This window comes from Apteryx rowi, unplaced genomic scaffold (genome assembly GCF_003343035.1).
Source record: "Apteryx rowi isolate R43461 unplaced genomic scaffold, aptRow1 scaffold_24, whole genome shotgun sequence".
In the NCBI taxonomy this organism is placed as follows: Eukaryota; Metazoa; Chordata; class Aves; order Apterygiformes; family Apterygidae; genus Apteryx; species Apteryx rowi.
Genome location: NW_020448752.1, coordinates 3,294,565 through 3,313,474, shown reverse-complemented (window position 1 = coordinate 3,313,474; position 18,910 = coordinate 3,294,565).

Here is an 18,910-nt window from a genome sequence, read left to right as displayed (position 1 = left end):
GCGAGCGAGCGGGCGGGCGCAGGTGAGGGGGGCGCGGGGGGCTGCACTTGTCGCGCCGCGCCGAGGGTCGCCGCAACTCGCTGCAGCTCCCCGGGGCGGGGGGGGCGGGCGGGCTCGCTCCTCTCTGGAGCGCGGTGCGAGAGGTAGCGACCGTTGCGCTTTGCCTTTGGCAGTGACTTCATGTATTTTCCAGCCGTATAACCTTCGCGAAGTTACTTTGGTTTTTTTTTTGTCTCGCTTGTCTCTATTTAAAAGGGAAAAAAACCCTGACACACACACCCACCACTTATGGGATTTAAATTTGGAGAGAACTCGATTTTCTTTGTCTAATGCCACTAATTATACAGCAATATAAAGAGTGAGCCTTTACTTGAAGGGTCTAATCAGGTTTCTGAAAGGAAAGTTGAAATTCACACACGCTACACCTGCTGCTTAGGCTGCTGCTGGCTTTTGTGGCTCTGGCACTATTTTTCCTTGTCCTGTCATTTTTTTACGACAGTATCTTGGTGTCAGTTCTGTCTTTTGAAAGTGTTGCGTTGCCTGGGGAAAGTGCTTCGTTTATGTCTGATAGAGTGGAACTTTTCAAAGCAGTGTTTCTAACCTGTAAATTCCTGTAACGCTGGTATGTATTGGACATTAGAGTGCATATACTCATTGTACAGAATCAATGGAGAATATTTGTGCTGAACTGGCACACAAAATACAGCTTTAGTTTTAAACTGAGTTTTAAAGTCACTTCTCTTGTCTACCTCTCATCTCATTATCCTGGAATGTTTGGTGGAGGAAATCCTGTTCCTTGTGCATCTTGCTCTTTCCTCTATCCTGCTGGGGTGTTTTTGATTATTTGAATATTTTTTCCTGTCCTTCAGCAAAAAATGTGTTTGCCTTTTCAGTAATGGAGCTAGAGAACTTAATTGCTGTGCTAGTAGCTGCTTGACCCCAGTGAGCTTTTAAGTCAGACGTGTGTAGAGCAGGTTGGCTTCGTCCTCCTTTTTCCCCGTTGGCGGAGCAAGTCACTGGGAGCAGCGGCCTCCGAGGTGCTCTTTTGTCTGCAGAGCCCCTGGGAGAGCAGGGATGGAGCTGAGGCCTCTGTTCAGCACTCTTGGCTCACTTTTCCCAGGCATGAAAACCTCCCTGGGACCAGGGGCCGGATAAGATGGAGGAAGGAGTTTTCTCCCCCAGAGCTTCATCGGCCCGATGCCTTAGGTTGTGCGTGGTTTCGCTGGGAGGTGGAGCGGCAGTCCCGGCGGATCAGGAACTCCAGCTTCCATCCTCTCGTCCAGATAAGAAACTGGGTTGTAGGGGGAGGGAGCTGGTGTGAAGGAAGCATTGTGTGACAAACACAAAGCCCTGCCTCAGTTCCCATGGGAGTTGTTGCTTTCCTAGTTATCAATATAGGGGGAAAACAGAACAAAAATAGCTTTGATACAGCTATGAATTTGGAAGCTCTTCCTCCTGCTTGGCAGTAGGCAACCATCCCACTCTTCAGGCCTCTGCTGTTCTCATCTAAGAAAGATTCACTATTTCAAGTGGATGTTTGGATTCTGTAGCTTCAAATAATAAAATCTAAAAAGCAGTTGAACTGAAAATAACCTGTACTAGCTGCGCCTTTCTTCTCCCTTCATTATTTAAGCACTGTCAATGTAAAGTGAACTGGAATTGCTTGATGTCATGTTTAAATTCTTTGATTGTCTGGTAATAGCATACGGCTGAAGTTCCTCTCGTATTATCACGTTGAATCTGTTTAGTCTCACAAAGCTCTTCTTTTGGGCACATGGATAATGAAATACCAGAATAAATAGTTCAGGCATTCATAAATTGTAGTGTTAGATAATTTGTTTCTGAATATGTACTAAAATCCAAATGTTGCTCTGCACGGCTGACATACTCCAGATAAGGTAATGTTGTTTGTTTATTTATTTATTTTACATCTGGTCTGTCAGGCATAAAACGAAAAATTCATTAGGACATATTGAAGAAGTTGGTTGTAAGAGAAAGTTTCCTAGTAGTAAGAACATGCAAAACTCTAATTTGGCAGCATACAGTTTGCAGCCAAACTGCTGGGATTGAAAACAGCATTTTTGGAGCTTAGTGCTTTGACAACATGTAATTAATATTATTTATAGTAATTTTTCTTCTATTTCTCACTGACTTTACTGCCTTCCCATTTGCTTGAGTCTACATACAACTTGAAACACACGCTTTTACGACCAAGTTTCCCATTAAAACATCTATCTTGTGATTAAAACAATGAAACAAAGTATTGGCAAACAGCCTTACTTGAAAAGTTAATATCAACAGTGTTAAATAATAACAACTTAATATGTATCAAGTCTGTAGCTGCTTCCTGAACCATGGCATCCAAACTGCACTGCTATTAAACGTGAGGCGCTGTGCTATGTAACTATATACCAAGACACAATTTTACATAAATTAAGCAGAAATTACTAAATAGCTCTTTAAAGAGTTACAGAAGAGATTCTGATCAACAACATAGCTCTCAAATGTAACTTTAGGTGAATGGTCTGATAGTTCAAGATACATCGTGAAGTGATTTAACATCCTGACAAACTGTGTGCTGTGAACCCACAAAAATTCCTTTGACTTTTTAAAGTATGATAAATATCTTCAGTAAAGAAGTAGAATACTTGCTGCGTATATTGGATTAAATGCACAAGTTGATTTAAAAACTAAGACTATTCCCCCCACCCAGCCACCCCCCAATTTTTTTATTTTTTTTCCTTTTTGACCTGAGGGAGAGGAGAGGGAAGAACTGGGAGTGATGGTCAGCGTAGATATTTTGGCAGAAATCGTGTCTGGCAGAGAGCCAGAAATGACCTCATGACAGGAGTGAGATTTGGCAGCTCGATAACATTCTGCTTTCCTATCTTACAGGGTATTCAAATATGTAACTAATTTAGGATACAAGGGCAATTTTTCATGGCAAAGGTTGAGGCATTGTAGTTCACATCTTTGTCCCAGAAGCTGCATGGTGTTGCATCATCAGTTTGGCTTCTAGATTAAAAGTTTGTTAATGCTGCTTTAATTCATTGACTCTTAAATTGCTGCGACTCTGAGATTCAATAGCAGGATTTGTTGAGTGATGGCCGTGGTACTGCAGTGGTGCGTTCTGTCTTGACTGAAGTTATAAAATATAAATAATCTCTTCAAGTAAATGTGCTTGCAGAACACAGAAGTGATTCTGTCGGTGTGTTCGTTGGAGTTTGGCAGGCGCTTTGTGAATGGAGCTGTTTTCAGAGAGGAGGCAGCAGGATGCTACACGCAACCTACTAAAATATCTGATGTTTAAACTAGATCATGTCTTGTTGTCAGAAAGTCGCCGTTATAATATTTGCGCCTCCTGTCGCACTAGCGAAGCTGCCTTTTTCAAGGAATATGTTGAATTCTGTTTCTTGGCGTTTTGTGACTTGCGCAGTAAGCAGGCTGCGTTGGGTCGCACCCACAGGGCAGGCTGCGCCGGCTGCAGGTTGCTGCGCGGGTTCAGTCACTCTGTTACGGAGCAGAAACAGCCGCTCCTGCGAGTGCTGCGGAGGGCTGCGAGGTGCCCTGGGGTGTGCAGAATAGCATCGCTGAAGTTAAACCCTGGAAAAACATAAGCTGTTTTAAATACAGGCTGCGATACTGTGACAAGTTATGTGCCTCTTGTAAGTTTTTAATCAGGGGACCGGTTCTTGGCGCTGCCTCTCGGGCAGTCTGCGTGGTGCGAGGCCCGGACTAGAGCGCCGYGGGCGAGTTTGAAGCAGCCGGGGGTATTGGTGGAGAAGCAACAGCATGAAAAGAATTAGGTGTCGGGATTGCTCTAGAGGTTAGCTTAGCCCCGAAATCTGTCTTAATTGATAGCTGCTGTATGTTTTCTGTAAATAGCCTTGGAATAAGCATGTGTCACGCCATCTTTCTCTGAAAACTTGTTTTTAGCAAACACGGGGTGAAACTAGTGCCCTTGTAAGTGTCCTAAGACAAGCTTTAAAAAAAGAATCTTTCAAGTCTGCTTCTTGGAATAAAATCAAATATTCATCAGATGTATCACATCAAACTAATTCTTAAGGCACTTGTGGCTTGCTAAATGAGTCTTTCTGCTTTGTCATAGCCAGGGGCTACTGCAAGTCACATGAAAAAATGTGCTGAGCAGCACTTCAGTTACCAGTATTTACCTTCATCACCTGGAAAGATGTCCTTCTGGTAGATCACTAGCTCTATCGTTGCTTTCATGAGGGAAGTACCTGCTTTCAGGTGGGGCTTACATCAGCATGACTGACATAATGATCACCCCCCCACACACACACACACACTGGTATTTGCAGTTCCACTAAAGAAAGGCATATTAAACCCCCAAATTGTTTACTTGTTTCTTTTCTCTTTTGCACCTGTATCACTCAGTCTAACAGAGTATCCCATCTGTTTGCAAACCTTGGCTTGCTAATGTTGTTAGAACATAGGGCTGCAGAAAGTGTAATTCTGCAAATCCCATACTTTCTGGTGCTGTTTGTTACTGCTTGCTGTGAGCCGAGAGATGGTTCATTTTATCCACACGGAAAACTGTTTTCTGTAATATTTAGTAAAAATGAATAACTGGTTTTATTTGGGAGAGGAAGGAAGAGACTTAGGGAATAATATATAGTCTTTCTATGTTTTCGGTAAGGATACGATGTCAAGTTAATTTTTGGTAAATCAGTTGGGCAATTTCTGCTAGAGAAGGGTTGCTCTGTGTTGGCCTTTCTGTAACTTATAATGGGAAAGAGCTATTGGCTATACAGGACAGAAGGCTAATGTTAGTCYAGACGCTTCTTCCAGAAAGTACGTTCACCAGGTTCGGTGGACAGCTGTTCTTATTCAGTATTTATACTAATGTTTTTGGTTTTCCTCTTTATGGAGTTCTCCCACTCTTTCTCTTTTCCAACTGTTTTGTTTGTGCACCTCTCTGTTTAGACCGTTCTCGATGAAGAAGCTCCCTGAAGTTGAACTATGTTTTTACATTTAGTCTCTAGTCTAGYGTACCTAGACTGGAGTACCAGGACAGTATTAATGATCGGTGCATCCTTTTTCCAGTAACTTGAAATTAAATTGTAAGGTACACAACGTATCGGTAAAAGGTAATCACTTTTGATTTTCCTTACTGCTTGTAAAACATGCAGGATTTACAAGTACATTCAGAAGAGGGAACTTTTATACAGAAGGTTTATGCTGTGAGATGTTGGTTATTTGCACTGATCTAAATTATTAATGTATTTGGAAAAGATTTCAGACCTCCTCTTTCAGGTTTCTGAGGTGGTCACAAATAAATGAGATATATGTAAAGAAAGATGATAATTCTATAGGTGTCTTTCATGGGGTTTCTTGCCCCATACTGGAAAGCAGCTGGTTCTGACACAGCTGGAAGCAGGATACTTGAACAAACAGCCTGTTGGTTAGATCTAGAATGGCAGTTTGTGTGTCTGAATGGGGAATTATGTAAAAAAGTTAACTGCTGTATTCATCTTATGAAGTAGTGAAAATACCATATCCTTTTCCCACCCTTACTTAGGTGAAATACCTTTTTTTTTGTTCTTTCATCTTGATTCCAGCTCCAGAATACAAGATAGGCTCCAGGTACAATTTACACAGCAAGCCGTCAAATGGCCTTAAAGGCATGAAAGCTACTTCAAAGATTTTTGCCTCCTTGAGTGTACTTAACTCATACTTTTATGAGTGTTTTAAATCATGCTTCAAACTTTAGTTCCTTAGACATGTACATTTGGGATGGACTGTGCTAATACTATTGCCAAAAGGCCACAAGAATTGTGGCGAAAAGTTGTGAAGTACTTCTGACCTTGAAGTCCCTACACTAAGTAGGGACGATATACTGGTGCATGACAGATAAGCAAAGAGTTAAAACATGACAGAGCGCTGAAAGCTTTCAACAGAGATCTTGTCAAAAACACTTAAATATTAGTTTCCTTTGAAACCAGTCTTTTATGCTCTACCCTCCAGCTGACCTCAGGTTTCAGGTAACAGATGGTCTTGCAGGATGTGTGGCATCTGTCATTTCCCTCTGAAATGCTTAACGTGGCTTCCAAGGATAATATTCAAAATGTAACTCCATAACTTTCAAAAGTAGGAAATCTTAAGCTGTGCAGTCCAAGAGACCGCAAGTGCAGTTCAAGGGGCTATAAACTTTTAAGTACCTATTCAGAGCTCATTCTTCGAAGTTTCATTACTTTTAATCTGAGGTTATGTAAACATTTGGTTCATGCGGGCAGGCCATTAAGCAGAAGAATGGTAATGTTTAAGGATGTGTTTAATGGCATCTTTTCCCTTGAATTACACTTGGCAACCTTAATTGTAGCTGAAGGAAGCTCTTACATGGCAGTAAAGAGACCACAGTGCACTATCAGACTAATCACACTTAATGTCTTTTGGTAACCTTCATTCACGTTTTAATTGTGCCTTTCCCTCAACAATGAGAATAACATTCCTGAGGTGGTACGAGGTCTGGGGGGTATGTGCCTGCAAGAGAGGGTTGTAGAGTGATTGTCCGAAATCAAGTGGAAAACATATTTATGCTACTATGCCTGTGAATGGGCTTGTAAGTCTGAAATATGTCTGTGCTGCCATATATTGTAGCTTTAAATTTCTTAGCTCGAGTAGGAACATTTCCTTTGTAGGAATGTTCTAATTTGACAATATGGAAATCTCCCTGGCCAGACACACTGGTGCGTTAGATTAGGCTGGATGGAGACGTGTGCTACTGTGACTATTCTGCTTTTGGTACTTTTTCTGGGTTGCTTATTTACAGAGATTTCTGCCATTTGGTGCATTTTGTTATCTTTAATTTCCATCCTTGTAATACTGTACAAAGCAGGTTGCATAGACACAATTTCTTACGTTGTGCTGGTTGCCTACTGACTTCTGTACATGAAGCTGAGTGTTTCATTTTGTTGGCTGAAAACCTAGCTGTTGGGTATGATCACCCCCAAATTGGGTAGCTGTATAGGGCTTGAGCTTAGGACTTCTCGTCCTGAAAGGAAGAAACTGTTGGTAAAGTAGACTTTCTAGTTCTCTTGTTCCCAAGTATGCATTAACTGCTAGAGCTTCTCGCTGGAGATCACCTGAACGCCAGTGGGAGGAAGGATTGAAAGTAGTTAGTATGCTGGCAAGAATATTGAACAGATAAAAGACGAAAATCTCACGTCTGTCAGCTAGAACAGAAGAAACAATTAGAAAACATGAAATACGGTTTGCAACTGCTGTCTTGAAGCTTGTATCAACATCATGCAGGCTTATATGCCAGTGGCATCATCCTGGGAAATTGCAGTCATCCTCTTTCCTGTAACTGAGGAGCTGGAAGGTTTCAATCTGTGTTTGGTCAGCAGCAGAGTTGTGGTCGCTAACCTGTGTGTTTGGTGGTTCCTGCATGGACCTGTCGGAATGGCTGGGGGGCACGGGATGGGACAGATTTGGGGAAATAACTGCAGGAGCACAGAAGGAAAGAGTGATTTTCAGCCAAGAGCACAAGAAAAGTAGACAAAGGGATAAGTGTGAAATTCATTCTGAGATGAGAGTGAAGGAAGGGAGGAAATGCTTCAGATCACTTAAGAATTGAGATGCTGATGTATTGTACGAAACAGCAAAATGTGACTGCAAGAATAACTAACTACATTGCATTAGACCATGGTCAGCCTCCCCCCAGTCTCCTGCCTCTGACAAGAGGCCAAGAACAGATGCCTAGGAGATAAAATAGTGGGCAAGTACGGAGTGATCCTTCTCCAGTCTACTCCCCTGGCATCAAGAATTTGCTGCTGAGGGACTCTGTGGTCCAGAAATGATAGTTCTGTATTTAGTAGATAGGCGTATTTTCCTTGATTAATCCTCGTTCCAATATGGAAATGCAGATGATGTTGAAATAATTAAAAATAAACAAGCAAACAACCAGAAAAGGCTTGCGGCCAAATAGAATACAGTTGTGTTACTCCTTTATGTCCCAAGGGGTTTGGGCAGCGTGAACATGAAACAACGTGGTGGATGGAAGCGCACTGCTGGCTCTCCGTGGAGCAGAACATGCTGGGAGTGTTTTTCAGGGTCTGCTTGGTTTTCCCTGGGCTGAGAGCTGCTAGGTTGAGAAGACAACTTCTTTAGAAAAATTTTGAAATCCTGTAGGTGGTATAGCCATAGTTTGCTGTTGTTAACTCTACATCCATCTTCCATTCCAGTACTAGTCTTGCCTGTATTTATTTTTATTTTCTATCCATTCTGTGAATAAGAATGAATACTGCAATTTTATACAAGGACTTAGAACCTTTTATTAGCATTTGTTRGAACTGTTTGATAGAGAATGTTGTTATATCTGAAATAACTTTGGTCACATTGGTCAAATTTTCCTTTTTTCAGCCGCAAATTTTAGATGAATTAACTGGCAAGTACTTAAACTTATATTTTTAAGAATATCAGTGGCATTCTAAAGTTATGTTCCTCTAAACCTCTGAGTGCATTGTGCTTTATCAAACTGATATTATTTTAACCTTTTCATGATATTTTCTTACCACATAATACTGTAAATCTTCTGTGCTCTCCCATACACATGTAATATCTTGTAATACTAATTAAACTGCACACTGTCCTAATTTTGCTCTCATACTAATCCAATATATTTTTCTTGACCTGAAGCCAAACCCTGAGAACTTCAGAGCATGCAAAGCTCTCATTCCAGTCTTATTATATGTTAATGACTTTGTATTTTAATATCTTTCAACACTTTAAGAAGAAGTTATTTTTAGAGGTGTCTGGCTGCAGAAGGTGACTTGTGTTTGAGAGGCTGTGGGTTTTTTGTAAATGCAAAGCACTATATAAAATTCTGTGCAGTAAGTAAGCGTAAATGTCTCTGAAGATGTATAATCTGTCAAAATTCATTATCTGCAAATACAAAATTACAGTAAGATTTGGATGCCATTTAAAAATGGTTAACTGCCTTTATAAGTTAGAAGAATAAAATTCTAGCCTAGACTTTTAAACATTACAGTCATAAGTACTGTCTTGTTAAACTCTTGGGGAAATGAACTGTTTTTGAATGCTAATGGTGCTGATGCCAGTTGGGCCTGAATGCTACTACAGCAGAAATAATTACTGGCAGATGTGTGGATATTAAAATGAGCCCTTTCCATAAGCCGAAATGAAATTCTGCTGTAAGTGTGAAGTACTAAATATGTGCGATTGTATTGGTGAAAGGCCAGCGTTATAATGTATTGCAAACGGCAAGTGCCACCGTGCTGCCGCGGAAGCTGCACCTCCGCCGCAGCGACGCTCCGGCAGCGGAGGGGAGCCGCACCTCCGAGCGCTCCGGGACTCCTAAGCGGTCTGGCTTGGCGCTGCGCCTCCACGCCTGGCATGGCCACGGGGACAGCGTGCAAAGCCGAACCCTGCCGCTGCCCTCCTCTCAGCCAGGCTCCCTCGGGAGACGTAAGTGACTTCGGAAAAGCGGCGGAAGCTCCCTCATCGGGGCGGGTTGCGTTCCCGGGGTCCCGCCGTGACCCACTCCAGCCCCAGAGCTCTCGCGGCTGGTGCTGGTGCAGCTGTTTGTCTGCAAGGTGAGCTGGAGGGGGGAGCGGAAAACCATCCTTTTTATTTATTTATTTATTTATTTATTTATTTTAGCCGTGTACTTTTTTCTGGGCAATCAGCCCTCCCAGAACACAGACCATCATTTCTCTAGTCCTGAAACAAAACCAGCTGCTGTGCAGCGAAGGACTCTGATAACGCAGTGCCCGGCAGAGGAATGGCTGGTAGCGTGGAGGTGCATGGCATGGCGCGGCCGGGAGGAGGGAAGGTGGCGGAAAGCTGGCCTCCCCGCAGGGCCTGCGCGGCCTTTGGTCACTGRCCCTCCGGTGTGGGGCCACCAACCCCCCCCTTGGGGCGAGCTTGGAGGGTGCTGGCCCAGAATGCAGGCGCCATGAGAAAGTGTGGCTTTGTGACACTGGGCCCCTCGTTTCTCTGCTGTTTTTAACCCCTTTACAATAGGTACAATGTCCCGACAGCTCCGAAAGTCTTTGCAGGCCATTAGTCACAAACTAGGCTTAAATACTTACCGCGCCTCTGGCAATGCGGGTGTTGGAGCGCTTGCCGAGCTGCCCCTGCCCCTGCACGGGGGCTTTGTGTGGCCTCTGTTGATGCTCCATTTGCAATTCCTTTTACCTCTGCGTTTTCAACCTCTCTGGAGGCAGGTAACGAGGTGGAAGGAGGAAAGCAGTGAAATGGTTTCTTAAGCCATCGCTTGAAGTAAAGTTTACCTCAGAACATATAATGTCTCTGTAATCTTAAATTATTGGTCAAAGACCAGACAGGTGCTACATTTTTTCTTTAAACTGCTGAAGTGTTTTCCCCCTGCCCTGGTAATGGTTAAATGCAGTGCTGCAGCTCCTCCATGCTGGTCCTCTAGATATGCAGCAGTTTTAGATTACCTTCCATGTTGTCTTGTCCCTTCTCGGTTTCCCTTGCTTAGGCTAAACAACTCCAGTTTTAAAATTCCTTCATAAGTAACATCTCTGAGCTCCTGTGCTCATTCCCAGCACTGCTCTAACTAGAACGGCTGTCGGACCATGTGCACCTTTGCCTTGTAAAGGATGAAGTTAAAAGCCTCAAGTTAAAGCAAGGTGCAAGCTCTAATCTTTTCCCCTTTTGGGTAAACTTGCTCTGAATTTACATATCCCTTAAAACAGTGCAAGATGTTTTTTTATTTGGGAGGTGGAAGGGGGGGAGAGGATTAAAGGTAAACTTGGCATGGTCTTGGGTTAGTTCTGGGGTAAGATGGACTCTGAGAGGCTTCTGGGCCCTCTGACCATCATTTTGTTCACCAGATCCTTCATCATAGCCATGCTATCACTTTTTTGATTGGGAAAGATCTAAACTAACAGATTCTCTTTGAGACTTTTATTTATTTTGGCTAAGAGTTTTTGTGGGGAGAGAACAACTCGGTGTTCCCAGTCTCCRTTACAGTAAGCACTTTACCATAGGTCTGCATGCCTGCTTTTTTCCATGTAAAAAAATACAAAGCTCTTGAAAACAAATGAAAAGATAAGGACACATTCTTGATGGGTACCTCCCCACACTAGAGCAAATGACAAATATTTAGGCCAAGTTGTCTGCAGACCCTTGTTTGCCCCCTCTCCTGCGATCTTTAGGAGAAGCCTCAGTGAAGAATGGGGACTGGTCAGAGCAGATGAAGTAACGTCCTGCTTTCAGATATGCACCAAAGACCTGGTTAGTTCTATTTCTGTGATCCTGAGGCAAAATACTAGGGGGTGGAAGACATAAATGCAGTTTGTCCAGTCTAACAGCAGAATACTGAGACTTCTTACTTGTATTTTCTCACCTGTAAAATGATAGTGACCTTTCTCGTGTCCACGGAAAGGAGGCTTAGCCGCCCCGCTGCAGTAAGTAGAAGGTGCTGTGGGCACAGAACGGATAGGTGCTAATGGCATAAACGGACTTTGTATGGTTCTGTGAATCTTTTCCGTATGCTGGGCTCAATGAAATTAATCCAGGAAATAATTTGGAAATGGTTATTTCCTTAAACCTTCCAGATGCGCTGCTGAGCTACTGCTAAATCTGACCAGCACTTTTTTTTTTAAATTTCCTATGAGATAGGAAAACAGGATAAATCATTTAAAGCTGATGCATTGAACTATTGCTATGCTAACCTGTTGTGACACTGAGATTAGAAAACAATTCAACTTCATAAATGAGACTGTTGATGTAACTGTAGTTGGAGGACTCTATCACTCTACCTGTTAGCACATTAGAACAGTTGCCTCCTCTTCACTAGYGCTTTCGTGAGGACGTGAGAAACTTGAGATTGCAAGGATGATTAAGAGTGTTGTTTCTACTTGGAAAGCTTTAATTCTCAGACTTTTCCATAAAGCATACTATGGCAGAAAACTTAGATCAAAATATGAAATTCTGGATCTGCAGCTGATGAGGTGTATCTAGAGAGCAGGACGAAAATGTGTAAAGAAAGTAATTTATTTTTAACTGCAGCTGTTACTACCTTTCTAGTGATAGTGAACTAAATTAATGCATTCATTACCTTTGAGCTATGTATAGACTTGTTGATGCTTGTTAACTTTTTTGTATGATTAACTCTTACTAGGAATTATAGTAATACTGTTTTAGAGATCGACATTCTACTGAAGTGAATRGAAATATTGCTCACCAGCTTTTACAAGGAGTTGAATTATATCTTTGCGTCATTGAAGCAGATTGTGGGGAACATTTTCCTTTTGAAGATGGAAAGGAGACTTTTTCTGTGTGCTGGTAAAAGGTAAACTTTAAAGATGTTTCTTGTCAATTTTGAATGGTTATTGTATCCTCTTTTTAATAACATCTTTATTGCTGGCTTGGAATTTTGTTTTAACGTGAATTATAATCTTCCTTATTTCTTGGAGTTCTTGGATAACAAACCTATGACTTTCTTTTTGAGTTTATATTGGTTGTAATTCTATTCTTACCCCTGCCTGCACTGTATTTTCTGTTGTTCAAAGGAATTGTTTTAACCAAAGAACATGAGTTGTGTGCCAGTTCCTAAACTGTGCAGAACTTTGGCTTCAGTTCAGGTTTATTCAACAGAATAATCTTATGTGAAAAATGCTGATTTTTACTAATATTGCTGAGCTTTAATTTGGGCTTTTCTCACAATCCAGTGTGTGCTGTGAATAGTCTGCCTTCCCAGACTTCCTCTGCCTACCTTGAAGGATCGTTGCGTTATTGTGGTTGTTCAGGAACTGTGTGACCCATCTGCATTCCTTCACAAACCTGTTTTTGTTTTGCAGATAGTGTAACTTAATTTTGAAAGCCTAAACATATAAGTAAATTACATGCAAAAGGCTCGAGGCTGCATTTAGGCATCGATGATTTTGCAGCATTGCTACAGCCTTCTGGACTCTGGTGTTAGCAAGGAACAGGTAAACAGGAGAAAACAGGTTTTTTGAGCCAAAACTCATGTGCAATAGCTTCCATGGCACACTTCTGCAGGAAAATGTTTGTGACGCAGCAGCGTTGAGCTTAAGTCTTGGGATACTGCTGTGCACAAAGATGGGCTGTATGTGCTGACCAAGAAATTGCAAGCTGCCTTAGGAACACTATAGGCACTGTACACGCCTGGATCTAGTGATAGTGGCCACCTGTGCAGAATACAATTGAAGAATTGTACGTCCTTGTGTAGCAGAGGAGAAGGCAGTGCCGTAACAACAGAGACAGTAAAACAAATGTTGCTGCTGAGACGATTGATAGAGAAGACTGAGATACCAAAACCTTTTAAAAGCAGTTCCTTGTCATCTGCACCTCCCAAGACGTGTTCTAGTTTAGGCAGTCAGGTAACCAGTGTTTCCTAACACAGCGCTGAGAATGAAAAGAAATGGGCATTCCAAGTTTTTTCTTTCTGAGTATTAGCGGTTGGTAAACCACATGCGTGAGACAAGCATCCTAGCCGCCGCTCGTTCTCCTGTGGCTGGTTGCTGACGAGCTGTTAACCGCAAGCACGGAGGAAGTTTGCCTGTGTGCTTTCGAGGACATGTTTAGCAGCAGTTTTGGAGACTTAGATTAACTATACGTGAGAAGCTCAAGGCTGGTAGGTAATCACCAACAAGATGTAGCCAGAAGCTACGTATCTGCTGGCTGCTGCTGCTACGCTTTTGAGGGGGGAGGTGGGGAAAGCAGACCTGTTGTATGAGACTTTGAGTAACCAGCAATCATTTTCCTCTGATGCTGCTTGTACTGATGTGAAATGTATAGGATCTTAGCGGTGCCTTTAGCTAACAGGGTGTTCAGGCAGTGAAGCCCTGCACAGAGGATGGAGGCCTTCCCTTGTTCAAAGGAAAAGCATGCAAGCCTCTTTCCTTCTTCGTGCCTCTTTTCTAGACTATGTATTTTTCAAGAATGARTTTTCTCTTGATGTTTCTCTAGCAAAAGATTAAATAAGACAGAGCTTGAATTTGCAGCAGGAGTTTGTTTCACTGATGCAGTGGTAAAAATCAAGCTTGTTCTTCAAAAGTAGTGATGCTGCTGTATCTTTTTAGAGGTAGAAAAAGAGGAATGTGCTCAGAAGAAGCTGGTCAGGAAATAAATCTGTAGATTTTTAATTATAAGAAAGCCACAACATCACTGWCCTTGAAACTGAGCTGAGGAAGAGCGTGGACCTTGCTGTCTCACAAACCCCTGTGAGCTGTAGGGCTGTTGTCTGTCAGGAGCAGCTGGGTTTGTCTTTGCTTTTGACCAGTAGCACCACCTTGGCCTGAGAGAATTCTTGATAGAAGTTTCGCTGAAATCTGATTCTGCAAATCTCTTTATTTTACTCTTCTGTTGTTATAAATGCAGAAACTTTAATACACACACACACACACACACACACACACAAATATTTTTTTATGACTGGGATCAAGGGAGACCTAAAATCAAACTAAATTAGGTTTTTACTATTCACATTTTATTGACACTTCATTTTAAAGAATGTTTAAGTTGCTTACAGGCCTTTTGCTTGGTGTAAGAAGACTTTTTAGCATAAAATACCTCTTAATAATTTATTTGCTGGTATTATTAAATATAAAAGCATAGTTTTCTGAGGTAAACTATTAGATGGCTATTGCATTTTCTGGTATATATGTTCAAATCTGTTTGACTCTTTTCTGTTGCGCACTAGTTCAGYTGAGGAAGTGCTTGTCGTGCTCGCTGACTGCAGCTACACTAAAAACAACACTACCTAAAAATGCTGTTCCTGTGGAAGAATTTTTAAGTGCCTTTGTTTATATATGCTCACGACTCTCTTTAATCTCCACTTCCAAGAAAGGTGTGACCTTATTTTCTGTGTGTTTTTGTTCTGGACAAGATCTAACGAATGTTCCTCTAATGACCTCAGGTTTTTCTGCTGCTCACCATAACTTCCACGATGATTTCCTTGCGATGTAGCATAATCTTTAYGTGACTAAGAGGACCCTTCTCTGAAGTTTTAGTAGTGTTTTTCCTACAACTTGAGTGTTGAGTTCAGATTGACTAAATCTTTACAAAGGAAAATTACCGTTTTTAGTAATATAAATGAAATGTGAGCTGCTTGGGGTAAAAYGAATGCATTCAGACCTGAGCAGGGGAATTTAACTTAAAACTGTTACATTTTGAAGGCAGTAACGGAAATACTCAAACTGTATGAATTCCAGATCGAATTGAAGCCAACAGAAATCATGACTTCATGGCAAAATGGAGCTCCAGTCTGATAAACTGACTGGGCAGTATCAATATCAAGCTTAAGCTTAAAGTAAGGAAACAGCAAGGGCATGGTAAAATAGTCAGTAATTGCAGACACAGTATTGATTGRTTGGCTCAAAATTCCTTTCGATGCTACAACAAAACAAGAGACCATAGACGTAGCTTTTCAGTGTTCATTTGAAGGATGTTTATGTAGTGGTTATCTCAAAAATGTCTGAAGACCATCTAGGTATTCATTTCCCGGGTAACAAAAGTAATGTTTGACTTCCTTTTTTTTTTTTTTTTTTTCTCCATACCCAGGTAGAACTTTAAATTACTGACTCCACTCTCTGCTGGGTAAGTCATCAACCTTCAACAGATGCAACCTGAACAAAGGTGTGCTGAATTTCAAACAAGAAGAAAATTTGGCTGTGTACGTGTTTCTTCTCGTAACCACCAAAAGTTCTTCTGTTTGTTTTTGTTTTTTTGAGAACCATAATAACTGCAGTAGCTATATGCTATCTGATAGAGTCTTTGAATGCTGACCCCGTTCCCTTAATGAAAAAAGGAATCTATGGAAAAACAAGTCTGCTAGTCTGTAGATGTACTGTGCTCRTGCTTATTAATAAACTGGGCTGTGAATAAAATAACATTTCAGTGTCATTCACTGCTAGTGCAACCACCAGGCTGTTGAGCGCGTTGTGGGAGATAAGGTAAAAGTGGGCGCTGTTGGCTCAGTGCTGTCACCTCTGCTAGGCGGCGTGGTGGCTGTAGCCCTGCTCCCATGGGCTACGTATACCTTATCACTGTGTTCGTCTTCGGCAGTTTGATGTTTGATATATCCTTGGTTATTCTGGTTTTGTTCAGTAGTGAACAAAAGGCAATAAAGACAGGCAGGTTTCTGGTAGGTGCCTTTCCACACGGACTCATGTGCAGCAGCTCAGATGACAGCAGCTCATCTCCAGGCAGGGGTGCTGGTAGGTCACGTGTTTCCTTTGGGCATCAAGAGTAGGGTTTGTGATGAACAGTCCAGTTAGTTCTCCCCAGGGTTTAAAGCAGAAGAAAAGAATCCCTAAAAATTACTTATACCACCTGTACGTAGTTAGACAACTTATTCTGTGATAAAAAAGAAAGAATTTGTGGTGACCTTAAACATCGTGATACGTCCAGACACTTTCATTAATGACAGAGGGCTGAGAGCCTAAGTGGTCCTACAGCATTATAGTCATCGCTCACTGAAATTCCTTGCTGGAAAAACTCATCCGAAAGATATTGAGGATGGTTTTATTTTCTGTCGTGCAGGCAAATCAAAGATGAGTGATACAGTCTGCATGTTTGGATCTCCACAGGTGTGCTGGTGCTAGGTAAAGTTATTTCTGCTCCCCAGTGGGCCAGCTACTGGATAAAAAGGTCAGGAATAACAGGCTCATTGTACTATCTCTTGATAGTGTCTGTTTAGTCATACTGATGAGATTAAAAACCAGATTTATGGGAGTCTTGGCAACATCATTAAGTTATTCCACAAAATGCCAGGTACGTACTATCAGGAGGTTTGAGTGTAATTGTGTGTTGGGACTTTGAAGACTAGGAGGAGGCTCTGTGGTGTTGTGTTACTGATTGAAACACACTTAGATGTCACTTCCTAGTGGAACATGCTAAGAAAATCACCTTGTTATTTACACTTTTCTGATAAACTGGCCAGTTCRGGAAGACCTGGAAACGTCTGCAGTCTGTGGTGTTTATCTCATCTGTAATATCTTTGTGAAACAGTGTCATACTGGTGATGTCAGACTGGGGCAGATGTACGAACCTTAAGCCATATGTGATAGTGATTCCTAGTGCAGGCTTACTTGTCTTTCAGCAGTCTTAATACAGAAAGCAATTCTAGTTTGCTGTGAGGTGAAATGTTAAATTCTCAAAATGTCAGTCCTTGAAAAGAAGTTGCAGGTCAAGCTTGTCTTGTTTGTTTTTGTAATCAAACTGTAACGGAGAGTGAATTRGAGTTGAGAAAGTTTGGAAGCAGTACACAATGATCTTTGGCAGTGCTTCTTCCTTGGGGCTACCTTAAGCAATGACACCCTCTTATGTCCCTCTTAGTGTCTATATCCGCATTGCGAATAGGCTAATAGGCTAACGGGAGGTGCAGACAAGGTTGATGTCACGAAAGGAAAAGGATGGACAAGAAGCGTTGTAGTCTGGCAATCTGTAAATCGGAAAAAAGTGGCAAGTAGCTTCTGGGATTACTTCAAAACAACTTGTGGCTCTAAAATGAGTTGCTTTGCATCATTCTGGGGTAAAGATGGTCAAAACTGAGCATAAGAAAACCCTGAGTTGTTGTCATTATTCTTCATAACTTTAATAAACTCTCTCTCTGCTGCAACTTTCCAGGCAAAAACCTTTAACAGCGCTACCAGTGATAACYGGAGCTTTGGAAACAGTTGTGTTGATGTTGCATGGTGAAATAGTGGTCTGAATTATATGAATATGGTCCTCAAAACCTTCAGGAAAATGTTGCAACAGTTTRTCATTATGTAAAATACAAAGATCATTTAGGATGTTGTTTGTCTCTTTAACTCCATTTCTACAGACAGGAATTTACATCACAGTGCAACAACTACCATGATATCGTAATTGCTTTAAAAAAAATCTCTCCCAGGGTGGAGTCAGAAGATTTTACAGTGACACTGCCAGAAGTAYCAAATTTCTGAAAGTCTGATTTTGACTTGGTTAAGGTATATTGATATGATTTTGCATAGATGTGTTTGTGAAAAATATTGAGAACAAGTTTAACTAAAGCCTTCAATAAAGTCAATTGTGAGGCTGCTACAGAGGCTCAGCACGAATCTTGCTCAGCTGCACTTTGCTGTTATGTCTGGCAAGACATTGGATCAATGAGAAATATCAAACCTTTCCCTGACAAAAATGACATCAGGCAGCAAKTGTTGTTTATACAGAGGTTTTTCTTCCTGAGACAAAAGGAACCTCTGTGTGCAGTATTTCAAGGGATATTGGGATTTTTAATCTGTAAATACTCCATATCGAATCAAACACCGTAAAGCTTGTGGCTTCTTCCCTCCCGTGCTTTGCCTGTGAGTGTTGCTTGTGCGTGCACGTTGGCGTGCAGATTGAAGTGACTGTTTTTCATTTACGCTTAGCCGCTTGCACGAGGCAGAGGGAGCCCAGCAAAGCCTTGCCCTGATAGGAGGGGTGCTGTGCCAGTAGTACACGTTGTCGAAAGCAGCGCTCAGGTCTGTAGATGGGCTCCGCTACCTTGGCGGCATGCTATCTCAAAAGGCCACAAGGCCTGCTGAAGTCACGCRGAGGATACTGCTCTGAAGGCTAAAGCAGCATGCCTGTAATAAAAGGAGGATCTGACTTCAAACAAATGTGTACTGCACAGTTGTTGTTAGCACTCTTAYGTGCGGCTGCAGAACTTGGACAATTTATAGTCATTGCATCAAGCATCTTAGTCAGTTCCATATGTGCTGTCTTCAGGCTTTCGCTGGTATAAAATGGTAGGATAAGATCTCGGAAGTTGAGGTCTTCAAGTGTTAAATACAAAGCATTGCTCCTGCAGGCTCAACTCTGCTGATCCAAATGTCTGGCACACGTTTCTAACAACAGGCTAAATTTGCCRAAGAAAATTATGCTAGATATAGCAAATAGCTGTCAACTCTTTCCTCCCTAGTCT